The sequence below is a fragment of the Bombus huntii genome, chromosome 2 (assembly GCF_024542735.1).
Source record: "Bombus huntii isolate Logan2020A chromosome 2, iyBomHunt1.1, whole genome shotgun sequence".
NCBI lineage: Eukaryota > Metazoa > Arthropoda > Insecta > Hymenoptera > Apidae > Bombus > Bombus huntii.
In genome coordinates, this window is record NC_066239.1 from 10,604,143 (window position 1) to 10,619,259 (window position 15,117).

The following is a 15,117-nucleotide window of genomic DNA, read 5'->3' on the forward strand; positions in this document are numbered from 1 at the left end:
GAGATCGGCGAAGGATGAAGGTCGTTCTGTGGCCGATGCCTAAGGCCAGGCATCGAGATGTCTACCGATGTGCCCTTCGAAAATTTAATTTTCCTTCCGAGGAAGAACAAACGCGAATTATTAACGTTCATGCAGACTACAATTCGGTTGTACTTTTGAAACAAGCAATATTTTATTATAATTTCTGAAGTTCGGAAATCTTTTTAATTTCAATTCAGAAATTGTAAAAATTTGTAAGCTCGGGCTTTGAAATTTAAATTTTCTTATTTGGAAGGAATTGCAAATTGGTAGACATCCGTAACTTAAAGTACGCCCGATGAATCGTCGATGACAGATATGAGCGAAGTATGTACGTCGTAAAGTATACGTTTACAGCGACATGCTCATCAACTAAAAGTCCGATGCAGCTGCGTTAAAAAGAAGCACTGGAGATACAAGAAAATAACGTAACAAATTCGTGAATAATCATAGGGTAACGGGAACTGACTCAACAAGAAAAATAAAATTCAGGGGCGTCTACGGTGGTTGCTGAATTGGTTTGTAACATTAATCTACACATATAATCGTTTCCTATTTAACCAAGTCTGGACCATAATTAACGTAATTAGCATTAGCTTCAGGATCGTGTCTGGTAACCGCTTAAAGGTCCGATATATAATTTAACTCATTGACTCACGTTTTCGTTCATTAGCTATGTATTCAACCAGACTAAAATATTCACTTTTGAAATCTTATTATTCTGTAACGAATAAAAATTATTAAAATGATAAGTGTAAGTTACAATTTATCTTACATTCGATAGCTTCTAATTTAGTTTGAATATTTGTAACAGCAACACACGTGTTTTCGTTGCATGCGATTTTTAATTTTTCACAATTTAGTACGACTGAACGTCGTAAAACAAGCAGTTAACGATACAACGAATTATGTTATCGTCTAACGAGCGTTTATTTAAAAAACAAAAAAGACGAACGACATGATTTTTTAAAGTTTCCAACATTTTCGTAGATTTTAGTTCAATCTCACTAGAAGGAGAAACGTGGTCATTAAGTTCTCGTGGTTCGGTACACAGGTGCATCTGCAGTGCCATTCTCGATTCTAAGCGAGTCTATATTGCGATACAACACCTACGAGGGACAATTCGACTCGATAAATTGGCGGTAACATACCAATTATCGATCGTGCGGACAAAACTTTGAAATACACGAATAGGGCGTTAAAACGCGATGAATTTTATTAAACACGATAAAAATGAAATAATACGAAAGTACCTTCGTGAAATATAGTATCCCATAATATCCTTCGAAGGAAATTGCTAGTAAAATGCTCCTGTGGATCCCACCGTACTATCTACGTAACAAAATTACCATTCTCTTGTATTTTTGCAGCAAACGTTATAAATGTTAAGCTCGATAAATTTCTTCGTTTTCAAATTCGAGAGATTCGCGTGTAAATTTTAGAATTCGACAGATTCACACTTTCGGATTCTTTCATCTAAAAGTAATTCCACTTCCAAACGTATAAATTTTCGAACTTCCAAATTTAAGCTTTCGTACTTCGAAAATTCGAACTTCTAAATAGAAGATTTTCTACATTTTTAAACATCAATTAAAATTTTGTTCTCAAGATGACAAAATTTCGCCAGGAGCGGTGAATTCGAAGTTTCGGAGGGAGGCGCAATGTTCAACTACGAAACCGAATTCTTTGACTTTAAGGCAGCGGCACGCGGGCTGTCTACCGTGTGTCTATGTAGGTGCAAAACAGTGAAAGGTTTTTCAAGGCAGGAAAGTAAGTGACACCCACACGTGGCCGTTGTCGATGTAAAAAGGCAAGGCCGTTCGCGCGTAGAAAAGTTCACTGCATTATTGCGAAACTGATCGCCCGTTGCAGAAACAATGACGCCTAATGGAATAAAGGATGTATGCGACGGAAACTTATTCTAATTCAACAGCACGAGGTCAATCAAACGTTGATAATAAATACGCGAAGAATCGCTTTCTACGCTGTCGCCATTTGAATGAAACACAGCTGCGACGTATTATTCGGAAACTTTTAATCCCACCACGCACAGTAAAGAACAAAATAATGTTTGCACAGAACGTGCAACCAACTCTATCTGCTTCGACTATCATCGTTGTTTCAAGTATTGAGAGACAAAGATGCTTAGAAAAATCGATACGTTTCTTGAAAGAATTAGATTGTTATTACGAACGAATCTGTTGCAAATAAAATAGATGAGTTTATTTATATAGATTTGATACGTTAGTTGCATATACGACATTGTAATAAAAATTGATTTTAAATTACATAATAATTAAGAAGATACGAAACACGCTAAGCGTATTTCTTATATTACTCAAGTACGTATTAACTTTTGTTTCAATTGCATATCAGACGAACGTAATATCCACGTCGGTATTTACTACACCGTACTTCATTTTTATAATTTATTTATATAATTATATATAATTTATATAATTCAGCGAAACTTTATCAAAAACTAAAACATAATACCATCGCGTTTCATAATCCCTCTCACGGCAACCACATCTGTTTCTTCATCTAAAGAGAAATTTCTTCGTTTAAAGCTTCGTTCGAAACTTCATATTATTCACGATTTTCATGATTATTAAAGTAATTACAATCGACAGCAAGTATAATTATCATCTTGTTGCAATGCATTCTCTCACATTCCGAAGATTTCAACACTCGCAGGAACGAGCAATCTTTTCGTCCTTACGTATGATATTCATGATAAACTGTGCTGGACGCGCAATCGTATCTTTTTAAAAGCAACAAAAAAGCAGAAAAGATATTAACGAAAGTGTGCGTCAACGCGGTACACAGGAACGCGAGAAATTTTCCTTCGTTCCCCGACAACTCTGCGTGCAACGAGGCGAACACGCGTGACTTTCTGCGGCTTAATTCCGACATCCGCTACCTTCGAGACCGCGTCTCGCTTGCAATTCTAATGCAGTCGTTAACTGGCATCGTTTAAGTGGGAAAGCCTTCCTCTCGCTCTCTTTCTCTCTGCCGCTTACACATACGAAAAAAAAAAGAGAAGGAAAAGAAATCTGTATTCTCATTACACAACCTAACCCCAACCTCGGTTAAACGTAAAGCCGCGTCTAATTAATCCGTCGACGACTTGACCGAATTTTTTCAGTGGCGCGATGCGGATCATCCTAGAAACCGCAGAACCGTATAGCATTTAGTGCGTGAAAGAGAAGCAGGTAGCTGTAATGCGTCAAACGTCGTCGAAACGAATCCTCGCTCGTGTTCTCGTAGGAAAATTCTAGATACGCGATCGAAAATCGAAGCAGTCGTTGGAACGTGTAAACAAGAGAGAAAGAGGAAAAACGGTGGAGAAAAATGGAAGGGAAACGACGGTTGCATACATTGTAGAACAGAGTTCATGCATATACAAGACGATTCCTTTGTACAGGTAGTTTCAGAGTTGCAAATCTGTAGAGGATGACGAAGAAGAGCATGTACGTTTGAATTTTCATGGATTAAGTTTAATAAAGTAAGGACAAAGAAGAACGTCTGAATTGTCGACTTGCAATGTACACCTAAGTTTGTAAGAATATAGTAAGCGATAATTCAAATACAATTAAAACTTCACTAGGAACAAGAACAAGGAAATAGTTTGACTTTCATACGAAGGAAAAAAAAATATATATATGTACTTGTGCGTACAATTTCTAATTAAAACTCTACCGCGTATTTTACAATAACCTGCTGATCATATTAAATATTTATGCATTTATGAAACATTTATAGGTACGAGATATATAGAATGCAATATAATTATCATAAGTAAAGTATCCGTCGTAATATCTAATGGGAAAATTTGCATAAAGAGTCTAAGTCTACGTATATAAAATAAAACCTTACACCTTACAATATGTAGTAGTCGAAAGAAATCTCTATTCCGGTTTCCTTCCTTTACTCGTGTTCATGAAAAATTTAATTTCCATAAACATCCGCATTCTATCTACATCAACCGTTCCAAACTTTTGCTTCTAAACGTCTTAAGTTACACATTTCGAGTGAATGAAATAAACCAACATCGAACGTTTAACAAACGTAACACGTTCCTCTGGCCATCCGTCCCTACAGCTGCCAATTTAATCTTTATTTATGAAACGATTCACAGACGCGTTTCTCAAAACTCTTAGCTGGCATCGTTCGATCAGTTCGAACGCGACAGTCAAAGAAACAACGATTCCGCGACGATACGCAAAACCTAACCGTCGTATTCGCGCTCTGGATATATCCCGTCAACCCGGTTAACGTAATTGGCCAGAATCTTTGGCCGTGACTAATTACGAACGTAAGTACGAACAGTGTGCACATAAGCGATACGCGATATAGAGGAGAGGTTCTCTTGTCCGTTCTGGCGTTTCTCACCGCCCGCTTGCTCAACACCCTGATTACGAAAGAAATTTGAAAGCTCTTCCTCCGCGGTCAGGGGAGACTGATTAATTTTGAAAGGCGACGAGTTACGTGAACGCGGTCGAGGAAAATGCAAAGGCGATGAGGTTCCCGCGCAACCGACGTTACACCACTTAACACACTAGCGTCACCACCACTTATTTCCTCTTACTTTCACAGCCAGTAGACACACTATGTTTCTCACAATTGTGTGGAAAAGTAGCCAAAATCTACCAACTTCTATATGTACGTAGGTACGAAGTGCTTTAAAAATATTAAATTTAGAATAAAAAAAAAAGAAACGAAGAGCAGGATATGTAATTAGAAGGAAAAATGAAAAGCGGAGATAGAAGATTGCGGCAGCAAGATACAGACGTGGAAATGGAACTGAATAGAAAGAATATCGGAAGGAGAACGAGGCACGTGCTGCAACAACGTGAAAAGACAAAAACGCAAGAAGATGTAGACGGTGGAAATGGTATTAGGGGCAATAAGACAGAGAATAGAAATCCTTGGGAAAGCAGAGAGGCTAAGGCGGTAAACAAGGAAAGAGACGGAAAAAAATAAAGACGTTAAGGGCAATAGTAAGGAACAGAAACCGAAGAGGGAATACAATATTGAACACCGGGAAAGAATCGAATAGGAGGAAGAACAGTAGGTCCTATCGATAGGATGAAGGAGCAAAGAAAGGATTTCAGTAGTAGGATAGATGTTATGTTATACGCAAATGTTGAAATTTTAAAATAGTTTATAAACGGAATGCATACGATACGGATGATGGTGCAGGTGCAGAACGAAGAGTAAACATAGGAAATAAAGGAAAAATGTACAGCCGGAAATTGCTTCTAAGTTGATAAGCGAGGATATAAATAATAATAATATATACTATATATACTATAGATTGTAGACTGCAAAACTAATACAGACTATATATAATAAATATATGATAAATAATAATTAAGTTAGTCAAATGGAGACAACATGTTTCTCGCTTTTGGTTGGAGTCGAAACGATCTTAAAATGTATTCAAAATGGGACAGAATGATTAGCTCTTCGTGTAACGTTAGATTATAATCTGTGACCAAATTTACTTATTTCTAACTTTTGAACGGCGTTGTAGTCGGACTGCAGTATTCAGACTGCCAATAGGCTGCCTATTTTAACGATTCCTGTGCCGCAATGCTTTTGCAGCGATCATCTACACGCAGACGTTCGAGACCCCTTTTACTTCTTTCTCTATTTAAAAACGTCGGGACGACGATGACTAAGAATTCGTTTGTTTTATTTTATTTCACTTCTGCGAATACTAAACGCTCTTTTGCTTCAACAAACAGCATGAAATTGAAACAAGGAATGGCATACATTAATAACATTTATTCGAATTATCGAAAATGCTTTTACAAATATACTTTATGACCATAAAAGATGAGCACAACTCATCGACAAGTAATTTCGCTACCTTTTTTCCACCCTTTAAAGCCGAATCGCTTTTGAAGCGCCCTAAAAGTCCTTTTAACGAACGAGCACACGTTTCGCGCGATAATTAGAAACGCAGAGTTTCCCTGCAACAATACAACGAAGAGGACAGAACCATCCCTGCTTGCTTAATTTCATCAAGCCTGCCGGAGCCATATTGAGAAACTCAATTTTCTACTCCGATGTTCAGACTCCATTCGATCCCATTCAAACCTACCCATCGTTTTAAAACTTCAAAATAACGACGCTATGCACTTTTTTCCTTTGAAAGTTTCGTCAAGCATTAAATTAAACCTCGAAAGCTTCACAAAGATGGATATGACTGAACAAATAACTACGCGCAGCTATCACACGTCTGTTCGCGAAACTAACTCACTTCAATCGATATGTGTACTTACAGGGTATTCCAGAGTATCGACTGAACAAATTTTCCTCCAAATATTTTGTAGGTTACTGGTAATTAGTATGATCAGATACAATACCTGGCCTTGGTTCATTTCTTGTCGTAGATCTTCGAACGTTTATACTTAGAAATATTAATTATCACAAATTCCTGATCGAAGTACTCACGAAAGATTCGAATATATTTTATTAAAACGTGTTGCACTTGAAAGTATAATCCAAATTTTTCAAAGCACCAATCTATCTCTACTTATTTGAAAATACGAATGAAACGTTCGAAGCTTCACGGTCAGACTCGAATCGAAGTTAATTTCGTCCCTAGGTGTAGTAAATGTGGTAGGTGTAGCACAGGTGTAGTAGACGTACGTGTAAGTATATGTATTCACGAATTGAATAAAACCAAGGAAATCATGATTATAAGTTTGGCATAACGTTTCACACTTTCGTTTCGAGCAAACTGCAAACAGGGGATTTCCAACTCGTCGAGCCGTGTCGTCGAGGATCCCCTGGAAAGCGGATCGGACGATGAGCACACGCAAGAACCAAGCCGTTCCATGCTCGTCGATGGTACAAACCATATTTTTCCCTTTCTTAATGAAATAGCAACGTCGACCGACTAAAACCGGCATATTACCAACTGTAAGAGCGGTCGTGCCATGCGAATATCCCGTGTGCTATATGCTCGGATTCGACTGGAAACTTGGAAACGATAATTGGTCGAGGTAATTAGAAACCATAAAGATAAGTAGCGTAACGAGCAATGGCGGATAGCCGCGAGTTGCGAGACGATTCAGACAGACGTGATAGTTCTGTCAATGAGGAATATTAATCCCTCGAGATTCGTGCTTCCCCTTATCTAATTGGCAAAAAATGATCGATCCTCTTTTCACTTTCTTTGCTCGAATGGAATTGTTTTTTAGTTATATGATAACACGTTATGATATATAATTGTGTATTGTTATATTGCACGTTTTTAATACAATAGATGTAACAAATTTAATATAATATCTACGAAAGACAATTCTTTGTTAGTATAAAGCTAGCTAATAGTTTAATTACGTATAATGAATGTTACAAAGTATAATCTAATGCACGTAATTCGCGATGTTACAGCTTTTCTAAATGATATTTTGCCTTTTTAAATATACATTATAAGCTAACCGTTCGATTTACTGAAAATATAATATTAACGTTTGCGATTTTCGAAATTATCATTAACATATACGATGGAAATTATTGAAAATCCAAAGTATAGATTTATCGTCTCAAAATACCACACACGTTGCTTGCTTTAATTATATCGAATGAAACTAGATTAAACGAACCGTAGATAAAAAATGATACACAATATGAAACAGGCTTAAGCATTACGAATTAAAAAAGGGCTGTCGTTTGCAAAAGAGGCAGAGACGTGTCTCGTTGCGACAGAGCTTGAGCTTAGGTCACGCGATGCGAACCTCATGGAACTCGATTGATTATGTTGAACGCGTGACACCATATTGTCGCGCGCTTTCGAGGTAATTCCACGGCGGCCTCTGTGAATGTGTGATACGCGGCCTGATATGCAGACTTCCGATCGATATACCACTCCGTTAAACGACGAAAGCACCATACAATACATCTAAGAATGGCAACTTCGATCTTTTTAAATTCTCAAGACCGGCTACGTGCTTCTACTTTAATTTCAATTTTATCGATGGAAAATTTCTAGTAAGAATAATTTGTATTAGATTTTATCAAATCTAACGCTCATTTAACGCTTTCGTCTATCAATCTTTTCCACGTCTACCAAAGAAACGTTAGAAACTATAATTATGCAAATTTCTAAAATTATACTTGTAGAGCGACGTTTGTAGAAAATAAAAAGCATCAACGAGCATCAGATTCGTTGTCGGTTAAAAGCGAAAACAGCTGAAAAACTCATTCACGTGTAATGCAGAGCTGAAAAGGAGACAAGAGGGGTATATGAGTACTCCGTTCGTCATTCCGGTTAATAATACTGCAGGGGATCTTTACCAGTCTGCATCATGCCGAGGTATCATGGCTTGTGATAACGCGCTTCATCTTCTGCAGTTTGCACGCGCCATCTCCACGCGTAAACTCCACGCGTAGATTCTGCACACGTGTGCTTCTATTATGCCGCTTTAATACACAACGAGAGGCATGCTATCATTAGCTGCGTTCTATTTAAAAGACAAGACAGATCTTCATCTAGGATTGTCTTTCGATTCATAAAAATATTGAATTTGCATCAACATCCGCCGTCTAACAGTAAAGTATCATTTTCGGGGAATATTGTATTCTATCTTCGCCTACCATATTTCCTAAAACAAGCTACAGTCAAAAATACACATAAGATTGACACGGACCATTATTCCTTCTGCTCGTCTTCTTTCCAAACCCTGTGTTCTATTTACCAAGAACGTAGTCGTTGATGCCCAATCTATTTAATCTGTGATCACAGATCTAGGATACGATCGGCTCCAATCAAAGGCAAGCGGAGGCGGAGTCGCGTCGAGCAAATTACGCGTAGAAGAACAACAAATAAAGCGTGCCAAACGATCTTATCGACGGAAAGATCGTTCGAAGTATAGATAATGGTTGCAGGGAATTCACCATTGTATCGGTTGTATTGTACGTGATAGGTTCGAGGAACGATCGAGACGAAGTCTCGTTGAATATTATTATCCCAGTTCTCGTTAATTCATCCATCTGAAAAACGAGTGTCTCGATCAACGTGAAGCAAGACAATGGTATAATAACAGTGTGGGAAAGGTCCTGCAGCAAAGTTGGCGCGTCGTCGACGATGAGTCGGCACACGTTTTATCCTAACGTGTGCAGTGTATCGGTTGAGAACAGCTAATTACAAACGACGAGGCACGGTGAAACTTTTAATTCCCGAATTATGCACTCCCGACACCTGACTCTGAAACTCTACTCGGAATTACGCAGTGACTACGGTGTGCTTCTCGTTGGATTTCGTGTAAACCCGCGATTCGACGTCAATCCGATACTATTCTTCTCTTTTTTTCTATCTTTCAGCAATTCTTCAATTGCGAAGGAAAGACGAAATTGTTATCGATTATACATGATTTTTCCTTTCCATATTTTCTTTCCTTCTTATTCGTGTTTTAAATAAAGAATTAGTATAATGGATTATTCAGCTTCGTTCTTTACAATCATCTGAAAATTAGGAAACTAATAACTAGGGAAAGTTTGGGAACGAATATCACCAGGTTTCAAATTGTTACTGGTCATAGTCTCGAAAGATTCATCCTGAAAGACTCGACATAAAGGCAGTTAGTAATTCGTCGCGAATCATTTGGCTACTACTTTTTATATGCACTTTTACATTTTTATGAACATAACTAAAGAAATAGAATTTAAATAGAAATTTGTATATCATCTACCAAGTACAATATTATAATAAAATATTCCAATAAATTTTTCGCGTTACGTACATTTCGTTGCACTTTCAAATTTTCCATAAGTGTATAAAAATCCACAGTCTACTAATTATTCGAACGCGTTTACAGTCTGACTGCCTGTGTATCTTCTACTTAAACATTCGTGGTACATACAATAGAAAAATACTTGGCGATAAAGTGCACACAAAAATGCAGTTAATCTACGATCAGTCTGTGTCGTGCGAACCCATAGAATCCGTTAGAATCCCGCTAACGAATCGGGCGAGCACGTGATGTACACGAACATGCAGGTCGTAAGCCGGTATCGATTTCGCGGGTGGCAAATTATTTTCTTCTTTTGTCGAGGACGTTGGTCGCGAAAGGGATGAAACGGGTGGGGTGCGATGAAGGATAGAGACTGAGGTCAAAGTACGTTCGCGGTGAAAATCCATTAACGCGGCCAAGTAAAATGAAAAATATCCACGTTAGACGTCGATCCATGTAATTACGGCGTAATTACGTTATTACACCGCAGGATGTCCTCGGGGATGTCGAACTTGAACAGCGATACTCGTAATCGACGAGGTACAATAAAAGACGAACAAATTGTACGCACGATGTCAATTTGTTAGAAGATTTAAAAAACGATGTGTTGCGATAACAGTTCCGTGAGACTGGGAAAAAAGGTGTCTCAAGCGGATTTTGTGTAGCTTTTTATTTATCGGTTATTATGTGTTACTTGCGTGATTGATTTTAGAAGAGAAAGTGCATACTTAGATGGTTATAAGACTAATTTAGGGGCAGAATACGAAACGATACTTTGTAGTATCTACTTAATAGAGTAAAGTAGATCACTCGTCTCTTGGTTAATGTTGGGAAATTTACAAGAAGTAGTATTATAAATTACACAGGTAGTCATTAAGTTATATAGGTATCGGCTAACAGTATAAAATTTCGAAACGCATATTTTCCAAATTATCATGAAAATAAAGATTCCTAAGCTTTCACAGGCTCGATCTTACCGATTATGGGTTAAGAAGACGAGAGACTCGTATACTCACACAAGAGAGCGCCGAATATATTAAGAAATATCGTATCTGGCTTGTGAATGGAACAATTTGCTCCTACGTTTCGTTCGAAAAGATCAAGAACCCAGGATACATAAAATCAGTATCTTGATATTTATCTCATGAGAATCACGCGTCATTACATACATATATGATACATCAGGATATACATACGGGTGGAAAGTTTAATCAGAAACTAAAAAGGTTTCGTTCCGATAAACAGAGTTCGGACAAATTGCACGAACACAAAATCGAATTACGTGAATTCAAGTAAAACTGACTAATCAGAGGTTTAACCAATTTTCATTGTTTGCAATCGAAGCACGGTGCATCGAATCCGGTTCGACGTCGGCGAAAGAACAGGATAGCGAGCTCGTCTTATCCAAAGTTTCTAAAATAACTGCACGATAAACGGCCCATAATGTTACGCTTCATGATCGGTAACCATCTAGAGCGCTATACCGCGCACGTATAACCGATCGTTAACCGAAAATTCGCGGTTGTAACCTACTCTAATTTTCAGGTTCGTTTTACACGTGTCCAACTCGAGCCTGAGCCGCTATCGCATACGAATGATCGGCGACGAACGCGCCGCAACGATTATTATGCGGGATCCTCGCGGCGCGGTCAGAATTTCCAGCGATGTATCCGCTAATCAATAACCTAGAGTACGCCGCATGAACCCTCCTATGCCGCCCGTGACCGAACTTGACCGATCCTGTTCGCCGGAAACCCGCCTCTGCGTATTCGCGTCAATGTGCGCGCTAGATCTCTCGTCGAGGTGAACGACTCGGATGACAGAATCGGGGACGGTCGAATTGCAAAATCTGTTTTCGCCAATAAAAATCTACGTTAAATCTACGTAAAAATCAAACGTCAAGTTAATCGCTCAACGCACATACTCCTGGCGCAAACACTTTTCAGTTTATGTAATTGTTTTAGCTATTGATCTTTATAAATTCAACATACAATGTGTTATTCGTTAATCTGTTAACTGGCGGACTTTAGTTTGAAACATACCTTACGGGGTGCGCAGTTAAAACGAAGCAATGACGAGTATACACGTCGAACACAGGGCAAATGTTACTATTATAAATTTTAGGAAGAAAGTAAAATAAAACGAGGAAGGATTCTATTTTCATCCGATAAAAAATTAACAATTCATCGTTGAAAAAGTATACAATTCGTAAAGAAGAAAAATTCAATAAAAAGGATTTAACAAGTTCAACCGATTTCAGTGTGGTATTTTTCAAAGTAAGCAGAAAAAGCAATTGTTTTATCATACAAAGTGGCACTTCGCAGGTCGAGCACCAGTAACGTGACTCCTTACGGATTTCATTTTTTGACCGGACGGCACATCTTCGAAGTGGCTTGCTTTTGATGGTATAGCTGGTATAAAGTTATACGAGCTGATATAAAACACAAAACAATTCGGGGAATAGCCGATATACGCAACAAAGTACACAAAACAATTCGGGGAATAACCGATGTACGCACCAAAGGGAATAATCAAATACTCAAACTTATTTTTATAAAATACATAATAGGTTTACTGGAAGTATAAAAGAAACATACTATTAAATGTCATATATATTACTTTTTACTAAAATTTTGAATTTTTATAGTAAGTGGTAATTTTTTATTTCACACGACGAATATACGCGTCAGCCGCACCGAAGTAAAGTTTTGGCTTGACGTGTATACACGTCGAACGCAGTTAACCGCTTGAATTATGTATATCCTTCGTAAAAAATTTTATTTATAGCTATTGTTTACTTTAAGAGAGAATTTATTCGACCCCTTCTTTTGATTTATTAACCGGTCGTACGTAAAACACGTATGTAAATAATTTTACGTGGTAGAATAATATGTAGGTATTTTATAATATGCTTCCTGTTCTCTAGACTTAAGACGGTAACTAATTATTTTTTCTACACGTAAATTGCATACCGTCGGTCATAAAATGACATACTTTTGTTACACAGATTTCTAAAACAGAATGCAACGCGCGATAGTTAAATTTACGAGCGCGTTATATCATGGTACGTTTCATAGAATACGAATTACGAACCGAAATTTTCTGCCGGAGGAGGAAGCATTAACACAGAAACGACGATTCGTAGACACCAAACCACGATACGGTAGAAATCCCCGAGTAAGCAGAGCGTACATGTCAGTAGCCGTTAGAAGCTGAAAAATGAACGAGTGTCTCGAAGGAAGGGCGTATGTGTAGCGTTTGTTGCGGTGAAAACGTTATGGTTAACGTGGCACGCTTCTGAAGTTTAGGTTTCTCGAGTAGGGCACAATGCGTGCATATGCTCCTCACGTGAGTAACGTAAGACGAGTAATGCAGCTTGTGAAAAGCAGCTCGCAAAGCTGGAGGATTTGCGTTACATCTTTTTCTTTCATGCATTATGTTTGAGGCTCAAGGCTGTCTCTGACATCTTCATCGCGCAATTCTATATTCTACATGATTCGACATGTAGATGCGATGTTTTTTAACAATAACAAGTACTCGTGTACTGTACCATTACGTTCAATATTGGTTACTATCGAGCCGTGATCAGTCAGACTACCCATCAACTTTCTAACTCTGTACAGCAGATGCGACAGTTTCATCGATAACGAAAATACCTGTGATCTATCTTTGTAATTGTGTCACCGTACACGGACCTATTGCACCATAATCAATCAAATCTACCTACCAATCTGTCTACCCCTGGTACAGTGGATGCAAAATTTTGCCAATAACGAAACCGTTCGTTCTATCCTCGTGATTGCATCAGAGAAAGTGAACCTATTACAACATGATTCACTACGCTTACACTTTACTATGCCAGCTCTGCACAGCAGATACGACAATTTCGTTAATAACAAAAATTCATACGTTTTCGTTTTTGCCATCATATCGTAAAACGTAGGCCCATTATATTTATTATCAAACAGATCCGCATTCTTTCTACTCGCATATTCATTTATCTTTGCATAATACATATTGCACGGCGCTAGATAGAAGATCATCGAAGAGTATCCACCTTAATTTTATTTCTAAGAGTAAAACTTTTAATGACAGAATATTTTCGACAGTCGACATAGTCACTCTGTCCCTATCGGTCCAGAAGTTAATGCTTCGTCAAACATACTTGGAAAGGATACTCGATACGTCAGGTGGACGTATCTATGTATAATACAAAGGCATGAGATAACGGACAGGACCGACGGAGGATGTTTGTCTGATTGACGTGGACAACGAGATTCTTATCTCCATAGGAGGGCCATTGTTGCCCGTGATGTCGAACGGAGACGTCTATTTATCTAATTAATACAATAATATAATTAGATCTAATTGTTGTATATGAATATGAATAATCGTCAAACGTATATTTTTGTTATAAATACACGTGATAACCTATCACGGATAACCAATCAAATCTATATTTCTTCTAAAAATTCTCTTGCCAAATTTGTATGATAAGCACCGAGGAGTAAATGCGCCTACACCCGCGTGATAAACATAGAATTACACGAACGAAGGACACGCTTTCTTTTCTTATGGTACCCCTTCCCATCTTACGCTATCCGGTAGACTTAACCATGAATAGATCTTGATCGCGAAGAAGGAAGAAGAAGCTGCTGATGGTGGAAGTTATCTTCTCTGTAACGAGGCAAAGTCCTTCGGATGTCTCCGGTTACAGCGTGCTTCGCTATCTTCGAGTTAGATACGCAGCTGTTTACATATATTCCAAGGCTGGAAGGGTTGTATCAACTTTATCGCACACGGTAGTAACTACGACGCAACGAAACCGTCTCTTCCTGGTCAATCCGATGGTTCAGCTAAACGTTAAACCATCCGCCATCGGTAATGCTGTATTTATTTGAGAAGATGCCGCGAGGATAAGCCAACGAATAATTAGCCGCATCTGCGATATTTCGTTCCCGACGTTTGCAATATATTTACAATCCACGGAAATGAGCTACGCCTACACACAACCGTTATAGGGAAACAAGCTAGAAACATGCGCACCATGCATAAATGTAGGCAGACTTCTATGAATGAATTTCTCGGAAGCGAAACTGATCAACTGCGTGTTTTATTAATTTCTTGATTTCGTTACAGAAGTACACGATTGATATTCGATTACGAAGAAACAAGTAACTTACTTCCGCAAGTTCGCACGTCGTAAGAAGAACAGTTCAACGTAGATAAAATTGTAGATCAATAATGGATTATGTAACTTACAATTTTTCATTCGTCAATTAACTAATTATTATTATTTAGCTTCTAGTTATTAGCGTCTAGATAATCGTGGAAGAATTTTTCCTAAAAG

General features: G+C 38.1%; 1 protein-coding gene across 3 annotated transcripts in view; it reads right to left on the minus strand.

The window, feature by feature from the left end:
• LOC126876230 (probable serine/threonine-protein kinase dyrk2) overlaps nucleotides 1-15,117 on the minus strand; it is a 264,752-nt gene that overhangs the window by 192,355 nt on the left and 57,280 nt on the right. The window lies entirely within an intron of this gene.